Source organism: Nothoprocta perdicaria, unplaced genomic scaffold, assembly GCF_003342845.1.
Source record: "Nothoprocta perdicaria isolate Ctin4 unplaced genomic scaffold, notPer1 scaffold_7, whole genome shotgun sequence".
Classification (NCBI taxonomy): Eukaryota; Metazoa; Chordata; class Aves; order Tinamiformes; family Tinamidae; genus Nothoprocta; species Nothoprocta perdicaria.
This window is the reverse complement of record NW_020455976.1, coordinates 4,065,635-4,086,588: the sequence shown is the minus strand read 5'-3', so window position 1 is coordinate 4,086,588 and position 20,954 is coordinate 4,065,635. Positions and strand designations below refer to the sequence as shown.

The window sequence follows — 20,954 nt, the reverse complement described above, 5'->3', positions numbered from 1 at the left end:
AAAGATATTCTTTAGGAGTTTAAAAGCAAGGTATGAGTGGAGCAGGATTTCCAAGAGGAGGAATGGGCTGTTCCCACTTTCGCCAGAAGCAGGGACCCATGTGTTTATGGGAACATCACTGAAATATGGATTGTCATTGTGGTGTGAAAGACGATGCCTTTTTTTCCAAGTGTGGTAGGGAGCTCTGCCAGTTTCTCCTGGGTGTTGAACAGAAAAAAACTGTTCCTCTCCTCACTCTTGTCCTGGTAATCATTTTACTGAGTCACTAGTAAAGCAGGAAGCACTAGGATTCAAGTTATCCCATGCTCAGGTGGAATCCTAATCCACTTGAATTATGAGCTCCACATCCAGATAGTGGCTCCTGTCCTCCTCTTCCCCAGCAAGGTTACACTCCTCTGGGAAATGAGGAGTCACTAACACTTTGCACCACAACTATGATATTAAATCAGAACTGCAAAATTTATGGTGAGACTAAGGGAAGTGAATTTGTACTTTAATGACWTTCTAAGTATTCATTTTCTTTTGCAAAGTAGAGGGATTTATCTTGAGTGTAACTCTGTCAAACTACAGAGATCTACTGGGAGTTTGTCCCTTGTGATGTTGTCTCTCCTTGGCTGAGGGATCTTATCTTAAAATTGCTTAAAATACTTGTTCTCTACCCTTCATGATAAAAAGAGCTTAGGCTCTGAGTGTCATCCAAATTTTCCAATAGGAATATTTCATTGCCAAAAATATAGTTCTTCCTTACACTTGCCAACCCCAATTGCCTTGATATGTTTCATGCGATATCTTGGGTTTCATCAGGAGATTCCTATCCAATACAGGAGAAAGTGAAGCCAAGGGAATTGTTTTGAACTCAAACTCTCTCAAGTATAGCATCACATCATGGTGAAGCCACTGGCTAAAATGAAGACTGACAGTTTAATTTCTTGAAGTACTGAAAAAGACAAGACATCTGCCATGATGACTTCTGGCTTGCACAAGCTGAAAGTAATAGACTGTGAGGCCCTTTACAGTTTTAGAAATTAATCCTATTTTTTTACCCTTGTCTATCTAGCCCACCAAAAAAAAAAAAAAAAAAAAAAAAAAAAAAATTTATAACCAGCTGGTTCTTCCCTGACTCAGTGAGCACTTCTTGAATCTAGGGTCTGAGACCTCAGATGCAAAAAGAAGGGATGAAGTTTGGGACCAGAATAAACTAACCTGGAATTTCACAGGCGGTAGAGGTAGAGTAGCAAAGTTCCATGTGGATCTCTGGTAGTTGTGTCTCCCACCTGGACAGCATCAATTTCCTTTACCCACCCCAGTCCCATACGTGCCCATGGCTATCCTGGCCTCTGTGCACACTGATTTTCCAGCTGGCAATTTCCAAATAGGATGTACAGCAGCTTTCTCCCTGCCTTTCTTTTGATGGAGCCGGTCTTTCAGGTCTCACTTCTCTACCCAGGCCAAGTTCTCAGTGAAACTTGTAAGGACTTAACTGTGCCTGGGACCTATCTCTGTCTTTCAAATGTATTTGAAATTGGCAAGCGTGTTCAAAAGTAATTATGGGAGAAATGGCAGACAGTTTGACAATGCACCTTATTTCCTTAGGAAATCCAGCTAAAAAAAAATATTGTCAAAAATCATAATTTTTTCTACAGCATAAAACTTCTTCTGTTCCCCTGAGCATCAAAAATTAACAAAAGCTGGAGGAATTTTAGTTCTAATTTAAACTTCAGCATTTGTGCTAGTTGTTTACTACTCAATTGACAATTATCTTGGACTTTTTAATTAACTCTTCTCTTGGGCTCTAATACAATATTTATTCAATTTTATGGGGGAAAAAAAAAMCAGAGGGAACCTAATAGAAATTAAACTGGCATTTTATGGAGAGAAAAGAATGTAAATGTAAAATACAAATTCCTCTGAAGGTTGTTAAACTTAAAGTTTTCTATTTTCCAGTGTGCTCTGGCAAATGGTGGGATGCTGATCATTTTCTAACTTGTGCTTTAAGCTGTTCCTTCCTGATCCATACTGATTATTTGTCCCCCTGCTTATTTATAGAGAGGGAAAGAATAAGATGGCTGTGAACTACAGAAATGCTGGGGAACCTCAGGATCCCTCTTCACCTGATTGCCCAGAGTGTGTCTGGGCTGACTGGTACCTTGTGCATTGGGCTGGGAGGCTGCAGAGCTGCAGACTCTTCTGGGAAGCTGAGGATCTGYACATGGAGCCTATAATCTTTCCTAGAACTTGTGGTTGAAGAGCAGAGAATTTTCGCTTGCAGTGAAATCCTGGCTAATATGCAGGATATTTAAATGTGGACCAAAAAAACCAGCATGAAATTAAATGCAGAAAGAATTAGGTGTTGTGCTAAGTCAAGTCTGACTGAGATTTTCTTCCCTCTTACCGAACCAGGAAAATGTTTGTCTGGAATATGGGAGACATGAGATCTCTCTTAGGAATTCCTCATGAATGTGGTGACGCACCAAGCCAAAATCTTCAAAACCCACTAATAAGAATGAGAGTTTGAAGATTCAAAGTCCAAAAATTGGCATTCTGCGAGTTCCTGCTGGACCTCAGAACCACTGCCTCGTTGAATTTTGATGGCTCTGGTCGCCCAAAATCGGGATTCTTTTTTTTATTAATTTCAACAATATTTAAAATCTTCTGTCATTAAAAAACAACAGCAGGAAAACATTTTGCAAATAATAAATTTCATTTTTTTGCTGCTGCTGCTTCATTTTAGGAGTGTTCCTTGATATTGTTCTCCCTAAAGTTCCCAGGGATGAAAATATAAAAAACTGTCTCTTGAACTATTTTAATAATGTATGACAGATGACTAGACACATAGATCTTTTTTCTCTTTTTTTGTAGCTCTTTAATTAAATTTTTTAATTAGACTAGGTCTTGAAACAGATGCAATATTCAAAATCACAGTTTTATCTTTATCAAGAGACAATTTCCTTTCCTTGCACTGTGTTAGTGTCTTTTCTGTCATCCGTAATAAATAAATATCAGTAGCTTTTTATCATCTTGCAGTGGTATGCTAAAATCAGGACATCCTAAAACCATGTAGCTGAATTTGTTTATTAGTGCTCATCTGCAGAGACCAACCCGGTGACAGTCCTTTATTCTGCGTCCTCGCCCWTCCATGTGGAAATTTATCTATTAAATAGCTGCCTCCAACATCATTCTGTAATGAAACAGATAAGCCAAACCCACACCTATGGGGCAGGTAATGGTGCTTCCTCCGTGTAAATCAGGTTTTGAAATATGATTACCAGTCTAGCCCCATGAGGCACAAATGATCCATATTCCCATTCTTGCTAATACTGCCTATGGTAAAAACTGCTGTGGAGATATCTCTGTATCATTCTTAGCACTAGTAAAAACAGCCAGTGTGTTAACGGATAGGTGATCAGTATTTAATTACTGCTCTTATAGAAAAGTTAAAAAGAAAAATAAATAAATAGATAAATCCCTTTGTGTTCATTTTTCTTTTTTTTTCCCCCCCTCACTTTATCAGCAAGTCCCAGCTTAACCAGAGTACCAAAMTGGCATTTCTGGTGCCTTGTATTCTTAATCTGGCTGTGCTCTGCCAGGCAGCTTGGGAAGATATCTCACTTTTCTTGTCTGTAAAATGATGTTCAATTTAAAGTATTCTGAGAGTGACTGATAGAAATTGTGATGTGCCTATTGGGACTTTCATTATGAAGAGGGTGGAAGGAGTAAATCTTATCTTTTTTTTTTTTTTCATAATGAACCTTTACTGGATCATAAACAAAAGATAAATTCAAGATCTTAAGCTATGACATTAGAGGTATAATTAAGGTGGAACTAGCTGTAAAATTGCACATGTATCTTATATAGACTAAGCACTAGGAAGGTCAAATGCTTCATACTCAGTTAAATCTACCCATTTTTAACTGCTCCCAGCAGTTTCCTGTTATCAGGAAGTAAAAGTGATGATAATGCCAAAAAAAATCCTGAGAACTAGGAAGTCATGAACACGTAAATATTTKGTATATTGAACATGTAGAGACTGTCTATATTTACATCAATAAATATCTGTAAATATGGGTGTGTATATATATTTAAAGGAGTATACAGTGCTCAAAAAAAGTAGTTGTTTTGCTATGGATGTTTAGTGGTCAAGGTATGAAGCTTATATCTTCAGACAGATAAATGAGATTTCACATCCCAGCTCTTTTTGATGTCTTCATTTGTATATAAGTGGACTTGCATTGCACGAGTGTATTTTCCTGAGCTGGGGAATGACTGGTACCCTGTTCATAAATGCTCATGACACATATGAGCACATATGCTGTACATATCTGATGTACAGCAGTGGAGAAAAAATTCTGGGCAAGCGAGCATTCAGAAGCTGGATGGTCAGAGTTGTATTTCTACTTTTCAAAGGTCGGGTTGGTGAGACAAGACAGGGACATAAAAGAAAACTGTGAAATGCATTCTTAGGTATGCTCTTCATTGCATATGTGCATGATTCTCTGATTTCTGTCTGTAATCTTTGCTCACTCTGAACCAAACTCTAGAATGGTTAATTGTTCCAGTCCCCTTGTGGAGCTTTAARATAAGGTGACAGTGTTTCTGTCCTTAGGAAGTAGAATTGAAAGAAATGAAGTCTCTTAAAGTGAGAATTGAACAGTCATTATAGCATGGTGTTCAGCTGCAATAACAGCCAAATCTTTCTCTAGAATAGCTAGCTCTTAAGTAGCTCTTAAGCATTTTGCAGAACCACAGAAAAGCTGAGGCTGGAAGAAGATACCTCCGGTGATGAGATGATCTAGTTCAAAATTCTGCTCAAACAGGATCACTTAGAGCAGGTTTTTTTTTTTTTTTTTTTTTTTTTTTTTTTTTTTTTTTTTTAATATCTCTTAGGAAGGAGACTCCACAAGTTTCTCTAGGCAATGTCTTCCAATGCTCTATCACTCTCACAGGGAAGAAGTGCTTTCTTGAATACAAGTGAAATGCTTTTTGTTTCAGTTTGTGCCCATTGCCTCTTGTCCTGTCAGTGGCACCAGTGAAATTCTGCTCCATCTCTCTTCATATGCTTCCTTCAGATATGTAATCACATTGATAAGGTTCCCCCTGACCATTCTTTTCTCTTCATTTTTTTTCTGTGCTGCCTTCCTAACTCCCTTTCCAATTTTTAGACCTAAGTGCTATGTGACTCTTAAGAACTGTACTGGGTTTGAGTTGATTTGGTAACAATATGGAACTGGATTCAGCTGCCCTGCTTCAGGACGAGCAGGCTCATCTTTAAAGAACTTCTACTACAGTGGTTTTCAAATCCTGTTACAGTGGTTGATTTTCTTTGAGAAAACTTTTTCCTGGTCCGTGATTTCACTTACAATTGTTGAGCATCAGCTTTCAATCAGGCTGGGATGAATGTGTGATTTCATCTGCTTTTGGCTGGTCTTGGTGAAACTAACACTTATCATTTCTTACTCTCTTAGYTGCTTAAATTGTCTCTTTTTTTCAGATAACTACAGCCAATGGAAGRTGGTGTGGTGATAGGGGAGGACTGTGTTGAGAACCAATTAGCTAAGGATTTAAATGTTTATCTGTCTCTGTTGCAGGACATTATCTTTGTGCTTCCTCTCTGTTCTTGTTCAGACTTGTAGTGTTCTTGTAGCATGTAAARTGTTGCTCTGAGGCCTGGCAGTCCCCAAAATGGGCCTCTGTGCACTGAATTTTGGCATTATTATGCAGTAAACCTGGTACTTTCTCCTACTCTCCTCTCTCTTGATGTCTCCTTTTTACACAGCATCTGCCTCTTAGACCAGATGAATATAACCCGAATATCCAGGCAGCGTGAAGTACACCCAGAAATAGAGATTGCTCTTGAGGCAACCCTTGCTGAGTGCATCTGTCTCTTGATACATTAACCATGTTATATCGTGAGCGCATATCAAATGCAAAGAGTGGCTCCTGAGTTACTACTATTGGTTATCCTTCAAACTCAGTTAGGCTGTAAAGCAAAGAAAAAGACAGCACTAGGCAGCTGCAGGAGGTGGGCAAGGGGAGCAAAAGCAATGCGAGTTAGAGGTCAAATCCAGTAACTAAACACTAATGAAAAATTCCCTTAACTTGTCAGTGAATAAGCCCTTGGACTGCAATATTAATTCATCAGGTTGAAGACACTTCTCCAGMCAGCAAGATTTATTCAATCTATTTATTTTTTTCTCTGAAGTTTGGATCTGGATTTCGGGCTGGCATATTGCTAATTTTCTGTAACAAACCCTCTGTCTTTATATTACTATTTTATTTCTGTTTAGTCAACCTCTTCTATGCTCAGACAGGCCACCTGACCTGGGCAGAAAAAAAAAAGAAGAATTCTGCCCCATAATATTTTACACAAATTAAGGATATGATATGAACCTACAAATTGATTAGTCATTTCTGACTCTTGTAAGAGTCAGCTCCTTGTGGCTAGCTCAGGCTTGTAATATCCTTTCACCCCATAACCTAAAATATGCTTTTCTTAAGAACTGCTGCTATTACTCTTTCTGAGCGAGCTCTGAGGTTTGCAGAAGTTTTTCCATCTTGCTCCTAAGTCCTTTGGGACAGGCAACATTTGGTATGCTAATAATGAGGTATTCTTCCAAGGACAATTTTATTCCTTGATATTCCAAGGCTTATTAGTCTTGCTTTGGTTATTAGTGAGGGAAGGTMTAKACTGGGCACTACGTATGATGATGCACTCTCATGTTTGTGAATCCATCAGCCATTTCTTCCCCATTGCAACCCTGCTGGCTGCCTYACCTTTTTTCAAGAGTGGTACATCRTTAGTCACTGAGCTGAGTTGCATTTAGTGGAAAAACATTTTAGGAATAAAAATTTTGGGAAGGGAGAGAGTGGCTGATGAAAAGTGTGACTATATTAATTCTGTATTTTAAAATAATATCTCTATTTTTCATCTCGGGTTGTTGTATAGCACCTGTATAGGAGCAGCTGCTAGCATATCCTGTAAACCACTACGATTTCAGTGCCTAGAAGACTGCTCCTGAGCACGCAGAAAAACCTGCAGAGAAACTCCCACTGTTTTTGTTACGTTAAGAATCAGGTTATTGTGAGGATAGCTGTGTTGATGCAATTTGCTTGTTAATACTTGTGGAAGGTGGAGGCAGTGTAATTTGGTTCATTTTAACAGTAAAATTTTGTGTTTYGTAGAAAGCCTGTTTGTTGCTTTGCAATTGCTTCTGGCATACACCAACAAACTGGTGGAATTAGTGGGACGTTCTGGCAAGTTAGCATCCTTCTTCGGTTCTCCCACCCCTCATCTGTTCATTTCAGCAAGTTTTGAAAAGCTGACAGCACCAAAAAATAGTACTTAAAAAAGGAAAAAAAAATAGAGGCAGACTAGGAGAAATCTGAAACACAATGGCTTTTACTTCTTTATTGTTTTTAAAATCTATTACCAGCACATAAACTGTAACTATCTAAAAAAGTGAGGGGGAAAAAAAAGGAAAAGTCCATCCTCATTTTAAATGTACTTTTGTCAATCTTCCAACKTGTAAACTAGAGGTTAGGCTGCTTGGGAGTACCAGAGCGGGCCAGCTAAAGAGAATAACTTCAGGCACAAAACTTTTATGTGGTCTRCACAATACTGGTATGCAGACCTATGGGTCATGGACAGGGATATGAGATATGCTGTTTTAAAACAGATACACAATTTCCTGGTGAGAAAGCATCTCCAGGTACCATACAGTTAAGTGCTTCTGTTATATAGTGTCTTTTCTTGTCTCCCCGGTCCTTCCTGCATGGAAGACAAAACAAGTGAAGACCAAATGAAGTCCTGTATCCAAAGTCTCTGATTCATACTGAGAGTATCTCTCTGATCCAAATGTAACTTCAGGTCCATATTTAGGAAGAAAACAACTTGCCAGTAAAATAGGTCAGCAAGATCATTTGTTTTGATCAGGCACTTCTCATGATGGCACTCAGACGTCACCAGCCTGGGCATCTGGGCAAAATATCAGCCTGACTCTGTAGCTTAGTTCCTCCTTTCATCCTGATAATAYTGCTCTATTTATCTGTGATAATAGGTGGTTTCTTCATCCTCTGCCCTTTCAGTATGTGGTGACTACACACCACTGGTTACAAAGCCTGAGCGTTTCAGAATCTAGTGACATTTAAGGAAAAAGATTCCCAAGATTCTTGAAAAAAATACASCACTGAAATACACAAAGAAGCAAGTAAGTGCAACTTCCTTGCTGCTAAAGCGATAAAGAAATTAATGACACACCAGGTTCCGAAATCCCACAGCTGTTTGGAGATATCTCTTTTTTTTTCCTTATATTTTTAAGCACTTCTCTCCCTCCACAAAGTATAAAGGTTCTGCAGCTAAAGGGATGGCAAGACGCAGAAAAGATATTGCTTCCCCTGAGTTTTATGAAGCTGATATCAATCTTTTATTTCATAAACTTCAGGCCTGTTATTACCCTAAAAGCGTGTTCCACGGCATTTAATGTGACACTGATGAGAATACAAATAGGAGGAAGTGAGGGAGGTGGAGGACAGAGGGAGAAAAATCAAATGATGTTAAATGCGAGGACCTGAACAACACTTCCATATCCATTGCCATTGAGGGGAGTTTAAAAGGGCCGTGAAACTGCAGAGCATCTGAATTGTGTTTGGGGGCAGTAAATCAATTTAAGCTTCAACAGTGAGGAAAAAAATACCATCTGAGGCAGGTAAGGAAAGAAATTCAGGTTGTGGAGGCATGAAGGCTTGCCTGGGAGCTAATGAGGCATGCTTTAGCTAAGTGTTGTGTGAAAACTCAGAGCATAAACGCCCTTGAAATTGGGATGATTTGCAGAGTGGAAAAAAAATCAGATTTTCTAAACTTTCACCTGGAAGTATGTGAAATGCTGATTAGTTTTTATGTCTTTTTTATCCAGTGCTTGGCTAGATTCTAGTAGACCTGCTTAACTTTGAGTATATAAATGTCCTTGCTCTTGAGGAGTGAGAAAAAGCTGGAGATTTACTTGTTTTGCGTCTTTTCAGATATAGGAATAGCTTAAAAATTGGCACACCCTCAGCAAACAAAGGGAGGTAGATCTTCATTCCACATGCAGCTATGGAGCTCCTTGCTGTGGATTCCTGCACATAGATGAGCCATATTCAGTCTGGGAAGTCTTTGAGCTGCAAGTTGCCGGAGGCTGGAGGTATTTTGAAGACTTATTTCTGCACATCTGCCCAATGTTTTTATTCTTTCCTTAGCTGCTGCTTTTTTGTCACTCTCAGGCACGCAGTCCTAGGTGGTCCTGACTCACTGTGATCATTCCTAGGAGGACTGGACGCAAGAAGAGGTTCACTATGAATTCAGGCATGGTTGGAGAGAGTTCTTCGGAGCATAAGGGCCCCCAGTAATTTACGCAGCTACCGTGCACACTTGACAGCCCTTTGAGGTTCCCTAAATGGTCCATAAGTACGTTAATTTTTAGAATGAATTACAACCTATGTGATACGTAGTATCAGTTACCAGTTTATAGTTTCAGCTCAGCTACCTAGTAGCAAATTTACATAGGTGAGTGTATGAGGGGAAAAACACCTCTTATTTTCATATTATTATTATTCTAAATAAGAATTTGAAATATTATACAATATACATATATATGAAGATTATACATATATTTCCACAGGCATAAAACTTTTGATTTAATTCCATCGACATTTGGATCTGAAATGAACCATTACAGTAACTCGAGGTTTGTCAAAAAGAAAAAGGCAAAATATTGACTAGTAAGGAAAAAAAAAAAAAGATTTGTAGTAGTCAGAGTATCTTGTTTTTGAGTTTTGATGAGATACAAAACYGGCTGAAAGTTTTTTAGATTTCTGCAAGAGTAGTCTATCTTGAAATGTCAGTTTTAATGAGTTTTCAATGAGCTCTTCATGTGATGCAAAGTGCTCTTATGTCAACCGCAGAAATTCCAAGCTATTTAGATTTCCTACGGAAGGAATTTCTTTCACAGAGATATTTCATACCTGAGGATCAAAACAGTTCTTCAGGATGTTTAGAAGAAAATTTGAAAAAATCAGGAAAATAGAAAAGTTTGAGGAGAGATCACAAGTCTGAACAGCAGTGTCTTTCTCATTTTTAATGACTCGGTGCTCAGTGAAAGAAGAGACTTCGTTCTCTGATTGGAAAACAGCTGACACATTATAATCAAAAGATTAGATTATAATATAAATTCAAGAAGATGTAACTCTATGACTTGTTTGGGAGATGTTTTGCAAAGGCCGTTTATTTCTTGCAGGTTTAGTCTGGGACAGGTTTTAACTCACAGCACAGGTTATGGTTATTTGAGGCTCATGGTAGGGGAGCTGCTTGCTGGCCTCAAACCCAGGCTGTGATTTTGGCTTTATATTTACTACCTGTGCTACATGATGTGCTCCAGATGTCTGTTACATACAGGCTTAATTATACAGCTAATGAGAATTAGTTCTATACTATGCACGGCACTGCTTGAACGGGGAAGCCCCTGTGGATTTTCACTGATGGAGAAACTTGTCATAACTAGATATTTACTTTATCAGCAGGATTATTTGTGATAAATGAAATTTCAGCTTCAGCAGCTTCCTGTAGCAATGGGGTCCATGGTAGAGTTCACTTGGAACAGGAGTGAAACTCAGCAGGCTGAGACTTTGGATATTTGTTATTTAGCCTGGATGTTCACAAGGACAGGAGCTGATCTGAGCCTCCAAAGCTGAGCAGGAAACCTGCTCACATCTGGGAGAGYCCTGCCTGGTCTCAAAAGGCAGCAGACAGGCTCTCACCCAATCAAATTAATATATTTAAAAAAAGGTCCTGCAGGAGAAGGAAAAAATTGTATTTTATTACTTAAAACTTGATTCTGCTGAATACTAAAAGACCTATCTAATAGCAATACATTTTTAAAGTGATGAAATATTTACAGCTAGAGTCTTCAGCAGAGCAACAGTAGAGCATGTTTATTTTGCAGTTCAGTAAATTTTATATATATATATATATATATATATATATATAAATCAAATGGATGCTTTCAGCTGATTGTGTTAATCCAAACAAGCTTTCTTTATGCTTTTTAATCTGGAGAATTTGTTTTTCATTCCTATGCACATGATTATCAAAGCATCTATTAGAAACTATAAATAAATCCTAAAATTTGTCTCCAGACTCTAAATACACAGTGTGACTGCGGGGCATATCATTTCTCAGCAGAAAGTAGTGGTTTTGTCACTCTCCCTGGGCCCTTGCTAGACCCTTCAAGGAAAACTGTGGCGATAGCTAAATATTTGTAAAATAAGAACATATATATTGAAATTCATGCAAAACAGTGTTTAGAAATATCTGGCAACATTTCCATCTCTACACTACCGTAAAGAGTGTTTATACATTTCCATTAACTTTGCCAAGTTTTTATTTTTCTACCCACTGAAGCTTTGGGATAATTTACCCCCACTGAGGTTCCCTGGTGAAGCCTGGCTGGTGGCAGGGGAGTGGGACAACCAGTGTGCACAGCACTRTCTTGCCAGGAGCCTATGCTTCCTTCCCTGCTCCGCTGATGCAGCACACAGGATTAGGAAACATCTTTTTTTAAGGAAAAAGAAAATGCTCAGCAAGACTTCCAGAAGCAGCAAGGCACCTATTTCCCAGAGTTTTGAAGTTCCTGTAGGTGTAACATGTGAAGGATCAAATCTTTCACCTAATCCCTGTCTTTTGATGGAGCCCAAGGCAGACTTTCATTTTTTTTTTTTGCATTTAAAAGTGATTTTTTTGACTCATATGTTTTGTAGCTCATGTGCTTTCAGMTTGTACTTGGGATGTTTCACCCATGTGTGGGATGAGTTTGCGAAATCCAGAAGGGATGAGAGCAGGGTTCAATTTTGATGATTTTTTCCCACACAGGTGAAAGATCCATTGTGGACCTTCCTCAGTCAGATTGCTCTGAATGCTTTGGAGGAGAGGCACAAGTTGTATATAAAGGTAGGGGATGCTGTTGGTTAGACAAGATTTGTTGTTGCTTTTCTCAGCAGACTTCACCCTACACAAGTCCTAGCTGACCTTTGGAAAGGAATGACTTGCAAGAGAGGAGATTTCAGATACAAATTTGGAAAAATGATTTTTAAAAAAAGGATATCTATTTCTCTATATGTGCATGTGTGTCTGTGTTTACCCTTATGTGCACATATTTATTTGAAAATGTGTCATCCCTTCTCCTTGTCATTGGCTTCCTTTTTGCCATGGCTCATTGTTGCATGTCCATGACATGATCTGCAGGATCTGATGTCTGCTGAGTCTTCCTGGAGATCCAGGGGCATGACTCTGATGGATTTGTGCTGAAGGCTGCTGCTGGTGGCATTGCCTGGATCTAGTCATTCATTACAAAGCCACTTGGGAGTACCTGAAGGTGRCCAGGTGTAGCACTGTCACTTTGTTTTGCTATTGAAAACGGGGGCCTTTACTGTGATAAGCCAAGAAATCACTCTGGTCATGTCACATGTCATGTGGTGTGGATATTACAGCAGAAAACAAATTGAAAAAGCCTCAAGAAAAAGGCAATGGTCAGCAGCAACCCCCTTTAATCCCAGACCTGCTCTGATTACATTTCATTTAGAGGCAAGCATCCTTTTCGCCAGTACTACATTCAGATATTTTTGACTCTCAGCTTCCCTCTAGCACTGCAACAGGCACAGCCTTCACTAGGTGAATATGGGTTTTCCTTAGCAAAGGAAAACTTTTAATTTTCCTATGGCAAGTTAAATCCTATCAGCCAAAGAACTGGCCTAAATTACTATTATTGTCTTTTTTATTTTTATTTTTTTTTTAAGGTAAGAAAAATTCACAAGAAAAAGTGCATAAAACCAGAAACCTTTGTATTGCTTAGTTGGTTCTTTCCAGCTGGACTGCTCTCTAATGCTGAATGTTACTTGGAAAATAACAGCATTCCTGCCTGCTTTTAGAAAATCGATATTCCTTTTTCTCTCCTCCTCTTCCAGTTCAGTTTAATTAATTACTGGGATGTTTCTGGACAACTGAATACATAAAAACAAYTCCTTTCCAGTCAAAAATTAGTAACTATAACCAGCCAGAGAAAACTCCCCAGTGCAGATCTTTCCCTTCCTTCAGTGCCTCATCACTGCCAACTGCTTGTCCCAAATCATTTGCCTTTCCACAAAAAAAAAGGATATGCATGCTCTGTTCTTCTGAACTGGCATGAGCAGGGGATCAATGTCTCATTTTGGCAGGGGCTGAGCTGCTGGATGCTTTGCAGCAGGGTCRGCTTTGTGGCACTGCCTCCCCGCATGGATGTTAGCACTGACTCGCCAGCCCCAGCAGCCAAGCAAAGGAGCAAGGGGGGAGAAATGAGGACACAACTGGAAATGCAAGGAGGCGACATCGTATTTCAAAGAAGATGTCACACAACAAATGCAAATGATAGTTCCAGCACCACTTTTTTTTTTTTTTTTGGTCTTTTTTTAATCTACAGTCCTGTTCGAATCCCCCTGGATCTAATTAAAACTTTGTTGACCACCCACCAATCAAAATAATTATGTTGGATGGCAAAAAACAGCAACAAAGACAAAATAAAATTATGCGAAGAAATGTACCTATGTGGCTAAAAAAAAAAAGACGCACAAAAGCCAGTCCAACAAAACACCCAAACTGGAAGATGTCCAGGCTTCATGCTATAATGTTTTTTGCCTCTTTTGGAAGCTGCTGCTGCAAAAAAACATGATTATATAAAAGACTTCTTTTTTTTTTTTTTTGACTCAGAATCCTGCAGCAGATCTATTGATGGCAATGAAATGCCCAAAGTATGTCAATGAGGACTCAAAATCAGGAGGAGGGAATCCTGTAGCACCATATTAAATATTCAGATGAGCTGTCTGCTGGGAAAGTCTGAATCAGAAAAACTCGTGCCACACTGACACTCAAGATATGTTATATAGGGCAGTCACCATTAATAAAAAAGCACTTGCTCCCAAGCAAAATCTGCTATCCTGGGCTTATTTTCTGTGCTTAGAAGAGGCACTCACTGTAGTCCCTTAGATGCTACTGCTGTGAAAGTTGACTTATTTCACCGCAGCAAACACGTGTAAGACATGCATCGTGTAAGACATGCATCATGTAAGACATGCATCATGTAACCTGATCCAAATCCCATTGAAAGCAATAAAAGTCTTCCCACTGACCTAAATGAACCAAACTGTACACAGAGCCTTGGCCATTCTGGAAAACTGAAGCCATCTTAAGGCAGGATCCCAAGCAATCTTGTTAAAAAAAGCATAGACCACTTTTCATTGAATGAAGACAAAAGTGAAGCAGATAGCATCATTTGAACTGACCTTGTTTCAAAGGGAAGAGAAAATCAGGAAAATCAGAGCAATTCAGACTTGGAATAATATCTGCAAGTGGATAGCTCCAAAATCTGTCAGGCACAATTTTGGCATAAGAAAAACACAAACTCCAAATTATTATTAATTGTATGAAAATATATCCAAATGGACTTCCTCCCTCACACTTTCTAGGTACAAGAATAGATATTAAACACACACACCATGTACACACAAACACTGACAGGGATATACAACATCTCAGGGCAATGAAATCATTACAAGATGAATTTGTGATTTTTTTTTCCTACTGCTTGGGCTATTTATTGAGCTTTTTGTGTGTGTGTGTGTGTATACATGTATTGAACAGTCAGTTTTATCCATTTGTCATCAGTCTTAATCCATGAATCTAATTCTTCTCAAAGAAAGGCTTTTGACCGAGGACGAAAGAATTTCTCTTTTCTTCCTTGCATCCTCCCATCCATCTTTTTTTCTTGGACTTTATTAGAAACTAAAATCATTTCAGTTCGTATTGGATTTCATACATTCCCTTTATATAGTCTTGAATTTTCTCCCAAAATAAGTTATCATTGTTAGAGTCCTATTTAGTAAAACAAATACTTGTATGCAAGCTTTACACATCTTCATCCTCCAGGTGCTACACCCACAAATGCCCCAGATAAGTTTCTAAGAGCTCTGGGCAAGAAATGAACCTAGTAGCAAACTCACAGAAAGGCATTTTTATGTTGCAAGGTGTTGTKGAAAACATCTTACATAATTAGAGCTACACGAAGAACTGATTTTCTTGTTTTGCTGCCTGAACTGAGTGAAAAAATCTGGAAGAAATTTGGGAAATAGATGATTAATTTCAAGCTGAGTGGAATGATTTTTTCAATTTTAAATAAAATATTTTTTATGTGTATGCATATATGCATTAATATTTAGAATATACTTTTTAAAAAATCTTAAATTTAGAAAAAAAATCCTTCTTTTTCTAGATCTCAGCATGGATTATTTAAATTTGACTATTTTGACTTTATATTTTGACTTGAGGCATTTCCACGGATCTATGAGAATTTCACAAATTAAGGTGTGTGTGTTCTATGATTACTTTGTGACTATTCCCAAATGTGTCTTTAGGCAATAACCATGATGGTTACACATGCATCCTTCATGAGTCTGACTGCATACGGACTTCTTTCTTCRTGTAAAACAGCTCTAACAAAAAGAAAAAAAAAAAAAAGACAGCATTATCATTTCATACTATTCTCACAGTTAAAAGGGCCATTTATTTTTATACAACATAGGGCAGAGTGTATGAAAGCATTCACCATCCAGAAAGCTGCTGTGATGGAAGAGACTGCAGYGATGTTCAGGTTGTGGATGCCTGCTGGAAATGCTCACCGAGCTCAGCAGCTGGCAGAATAGCTCACGTGAGTGCCTCCTAACCCCCTTCAGGGAAAATGAGATGGATAAATGCAAATACTTTTAGCCAAAGGCCAAATTTGTCTTACCTGATTTTGCATCATGGGACTGCACCCATGGTGAAATGCTCTGCGGGTTGATCACCAAGTGATGAAGTTGCCTCTTGACTGTGTCCAACTGTGACTTTAGAAATTACATCAGTGGGGCAGGACAGAGCTGGTGCTGAAATGCCTCTGTTGCCTCACGGATATTTTGCCTAGCCACTTTTTCAATCCTAAAATAAAATACTGTCAATGAAAAAGCTCACATCTTCAATCAGCCTCAAGGGTTCTTGTTTTTTATTCTTTTTTTTTTTTTCTTGAAATAAAAAAGGTCAGATGGAAGAATAATCTTTTTTCTTTTTTTTCTGTTCTAGTAGAAATGTAATCTTTAGCTCTACCTAGAACCCCTACCTTTTCAACACTTCTGGCTATGAGAGATAAAGCTAAGAGGACAAGCAAGAAAATACCATCTGTAATGATGACAAACCATAAACAGCATTCACAGRCCATTATGTTTGTAATCTTTTTCTCTTCATCATTAGTCTCTTGCCTACACTGATTTTTTCCACAATCAAGTGAAGACCTAAAGGAGACAATGATAGCCATAGATAAGAATTTTATTGTCCTGTCAATACAAATAAACCCAGAGCTGATATCAGGCTAACTTCTGCAGCAATGACTGAAGTTGGGTAAAATCTCAAAAAGGGAGGAAATACGGATGGCTTTATGCCCATTAGGCTTTCAAGATGATTTATGTTACTGAAGTATTCTGTGTCTACGGAAGATGYTATGAATTATATTTATTATTCACAGGAAACTACTACCTGCCCTGGATCGGTGTGCTTCAAATTGCAGCTTTGCAAAGTTGCAAAGCAATGAGAGGAATCTCATTGCTATGAGTCTCTTGAGAGAGAGGAAAGGTAGGAAATATAGAAGATGAGGGAATGAAAAAAAGACTCAGTGGACAAAGCTAGGCAACTTGCAGYGAATTCTGAAGATCCCTTGCTGGTTGTGGAAAAGATTTTCCTTTCCTGCCAAGGAAAAGAAGAGAATGGTCCACCCTGAGTGCCAGATAGAGAACTGATATATGTCCAGTGGRACATAAGGTAAACTCTAAGTTTCTGAGTAGGGCCAGCTCTACGATRGCACAATCACCTCTGAATTTCGACCAGTGGATTTTGACAGTCAGTGAAAGCAGGGCTGGACTCTGGAGAAATCTGAATTTCATCCCAAGTTGAATACTCCTGCTGTCCTTGGAACAGGACACTGGAATATAGTACTAAACTTACMCTGGGGACAGACAGGGTTTATTCCTGCCTTTAACTGCAGATATCTCTTCTCCAAGAGTTTTTTTTTCTCATATAATGAAATCAAATCAGATTTTTTTCTCATGTAATGGAATCAGAGATTTAAAGAAATGTTTTGGGAAGAGACCAACCTCCCACTAAAAGCATCAACAGTAGATCAGGTCAGTCACACTATTACCTTCCTGAGTCTTGAAAATATCCAAGAATATGCCAAGAGATGCTGCAATGGCTCTAGGTAACCTGTCCTTGTATTGCACTATCTTCCTGGGCAAGTTTTTTTCTAATTTTCAGTGTTAACTCTCAAACCACAATTTGTGGCTTATCTTATTTTACCATGTGCCACAACTGAGAAGAATTTGTTTTCTTCACCTTTGTAACTCTTGCTCAAGAACTTGTAGGCTGGTATTAATTTGMCCTGCAGCATCCACTTCTCCAGACTAAACTAGCCCAGCTGTCCTGTTCTCYTTGTAGGTCATGCGCTTACCTGCTTGTTTGCCCTCCACTTTGTAGCCTTCCTCAGTTTCTCCACATCTCCAACTTGAACTGGGGATTGAAGACTWGAACCAGTCAGTATTCCATGGTTAGCTTCCCGTATGCTAAATAAAGAGGGATTATAGCTGTTCTTTATTTTATTTTATTTTCTCCTGATGAGACTCTTCCAAACACCATTTGCCTCATTTGCAAAGAGATGACATTGTCAGCTCATGTTTAACTTGGCACCGACTCCAGGTCCAGGATGGCTGCTATCCAGACGGGTAACTCTCAATCTCACTCTAGTGATCCAGCCCATTTTCAAACCTTTAGCAGTTCATTTACCCTGCCCATACTTAAATAGTCAGCTATTTAGTAGCAGGAGGCAATCAGGTTGGTCAAGTTTTATTTGCTTTCCTAAAGCCATGTTGATTATACCTAGTTTCTTGCTTGCCCTTTATGTTCTTGTAGATGTCCACTGTGCACGTTTCAATTATTAATGGGTACTCAGGGTATTATGACACTGCTTTAAAATAAAATAAATAATAAAATGTTATGGTGGCTGGGGTCACTGCRTGTTTACTATTCACACTGGTGGTGGTGAGGGAGGTGACCCTAAGGGGCACCCGAAGCTCCTTCCTTCTGCCTATGTTCACTACTTTGAAAGTTGCTATAATAAAAACCCATTGTGTCTGTGTGTACAAAGTGCAGGTGTAAAGTGCCATGCTTGCATTGTGCTTTACACCCAGCTGGACTAGACCCATTTTTGGGAGGCCTGGAGCCAGGTGTAGGTGCTGAGCACCTTCTGGACTCACAGGCGACAGCCACCCAGCTTTCCTTGCCTGCTATGCAACCTCTGAAATCTCCACCTGAGGGTTTAGCAAAGCACTGTGGCTCTCGAAACCGTGACAAACTTTTGAAATTTTTTCAGATTATTTTAAACTTCAGTCTTTGCAACAGGCTGCAGCAAGAGGGAGTAAAAGAACAAAAAGCCCTTACTGTTAATATTTATGGCAACTAAAGCAAAATCACATCACATTTGCAGATGAATAGGAGCCCCTGTTAAAAGCTGCAGCAGCCTAATTTTGGGATGGCACTGGCTTAGAGGCTGGTTGTCTGGAATAACAAAAGGGAGCTTTCATGTTAATTAATTTACAGCAAATATTAGTGTTAAAAAATAAATATTTCAGTCACCTTTCCAGAAATAATCTGAGTGAGGCAAATTAAATTCTGTGGCATAAAGATTTAAAGGTATTTTGGTTTCACAATTTGTCTCAAAACATTTTTGTATATCAAATGTATTACCCCTATTTGAAATACCAGAACCTATTTCAGAAAATACCTGGGTACCAACTATATATATAAATCTTTTCACAAAACACTCCATGTAAGTAAATAATTTCCTTCTGTTCAGTGAAAAAAGAGGCACTTGGAAATAGTTGTTGTGATGTATATAATTAGTTTCTCTTTCATTTAGAGAAAAAGCACCCAGAACCTATTTAGTAAAAAACAATCTTTGTGATATTTACAGTTGAGAGCAAACATATTTTTTTTATCTAAGAGAAACGGCAACAAGTCCTGTTGTAGCCTGATTTGTTTTTTTTTTTTTTTTTCAAACAGGGATTCCTTTTGGAGGAATTATGTGTAATAGCCAAGCAGAGTATTCATCACCCACCGTAGCTGGGTAGGAATCAATGGAGCAGTGTTTTTCTTGGGCTGCCTTCACTTCCCAGTCTTTATAGAGAAAGCTCATGTTTTAAAATGACTGAAGATTCACCACATCTCAATTATACAAATATTTACTAGAGAGGACTTCTACTGCTTAGTCTAGAAGATCTGAGAGGAGGATAAACTATGTCCCAGCCCTATATTGAAAACTCATCTGGTTAAGGCCACCCATTTCTCTTTCTTTCTTGCCCCCCACTGCTTTCTAACCCATCACAGTTCAGGTGGTGTTGGCATAATCACTGAGATGCTTCCAGTGTGCAGGGCTCTGCCAGCCAGCGATTTTCAGAATATAGGCTCCTGTGGATGTGGGAAGTGCCCTAGGACTGCACTTTCACACATAGTCTCTGATTGTGAGTGTGAAACACTCCAGGAAAAAAGATGATTGCACATGCTGGATTATTATAATCACTACATGAAGCATTTACGCCCCGACCAGGTCAATACTCTCATCTCTTTCTGAACCTGCCCAGTCTCAAGTGAAGATTTTTGTGCTCAGCTGCATTTCCTCCTGTTTCCTTCCTCTTTGAAGGCTATATAAATCCTTAGCACGACATCTGTTCCATCGTGCCCAGATGGGGTACCTACTCCCTTCACTAGGTTCCTGCTTGTGCTTCCTCACCTCAAAGTGAGATTTCTCCAAGCCCTCTCATGTCTGTGCAGATCTCTGCCTTTGCAGTGGTCTTCTCCGCTGGAGAGGAACCCTCACCCTGTCACTGCTTATCTTGGTAAAAGCTGAAGGTGCCAGCTGAGACCTGCATTATTCATTTGTTCTCATAGCATCATATTTTATAGTGCCAACCACTGTCTCCTGTTCCACAGCTGCAAAGAGATTACTCCATTTCCAGGTTCCTCTCCTCTGCCCTCCCTTGGGAGAATACTGGACTTTTGCATGGAACAGAAGAGCAATCTCCTGACCAGGTTAGTGCAGGAGATCTTATGGAAAACACATCATAAACAGATGGAGTTGACTAAGTGGTGTGATCGATGCCATCATATCATCTCACCAGGTGTAACTTTGCATCAGCATCCGCATAAACACAGCCTTTCTCCATGTGTAGGCATGGCCATGGAGAGCACCTTGCAGTCCATCCACGACACTCCAGTGCTTCTCTTTTCTGAGTATTTGAACTCACCCCTTTAATACAGCGTAGGAGCTTACTACAGTTCCCAATTCAGGAAAGCTATTTCTTACTTCAAATGACAGGGGATTATTCCTTCTATGCCACTGACTCAGGGTTGAGACTTTTGACAGCTCAATCATCACATCATCGGTGGCAGAAAGACGCCTGGCACAGGATTAGATTATGGCGATTTAAAATGTCTCTCAGATAAATGCAGACCACGAGTATTCAAAAGCACACATAATCAGATTGTAAAACTGACTACCACAGCATGCCTTGTAGACCGAGAATATAAATAAGGATTAGACAAATTCAGGAAAGAGAAGTCCATCAGTAGCTATTAAGCACAAGGGATCAAATGCAATCGCTGCTGCTGAAACCTCCTATACTGATGATTTCCAGAAACAGGGACCGGGGATCGTACCATACATCTGTGTTTTACGCCCAGTCACAACAGGGAGAACCTGGGGTAGGGCATCCTTGGATCTAATCCAGTATTTTCTCAGCTATGCCTGACTCTTGTGTGCATTTGC

The 20,954-nt window shown here is 39.1% G+C and overlaps 1 long non-coding RNA gene across 1 annotated transcript; it reads left to right on the top strand.

Annotated features, from left to right (window-relative positions):
* The first annotated feature begins 9,104 nt into the window (after window positions 1-9,104).
* On the top strand, window positions 9,105-13,294 carry LOC112957027. Its single transcript, XR_003251148.1, has 3 exons — window positions 9,105-9,176; window positions 11,900-11,977; window positions 13,240-13,294. It is a non-coding gene; the product is annotated as an uncharacterized LOC112957027 (long non-coding RNA).
* Window positions 13,295-20,954: the final 7,660 nt, after the last annotated feature.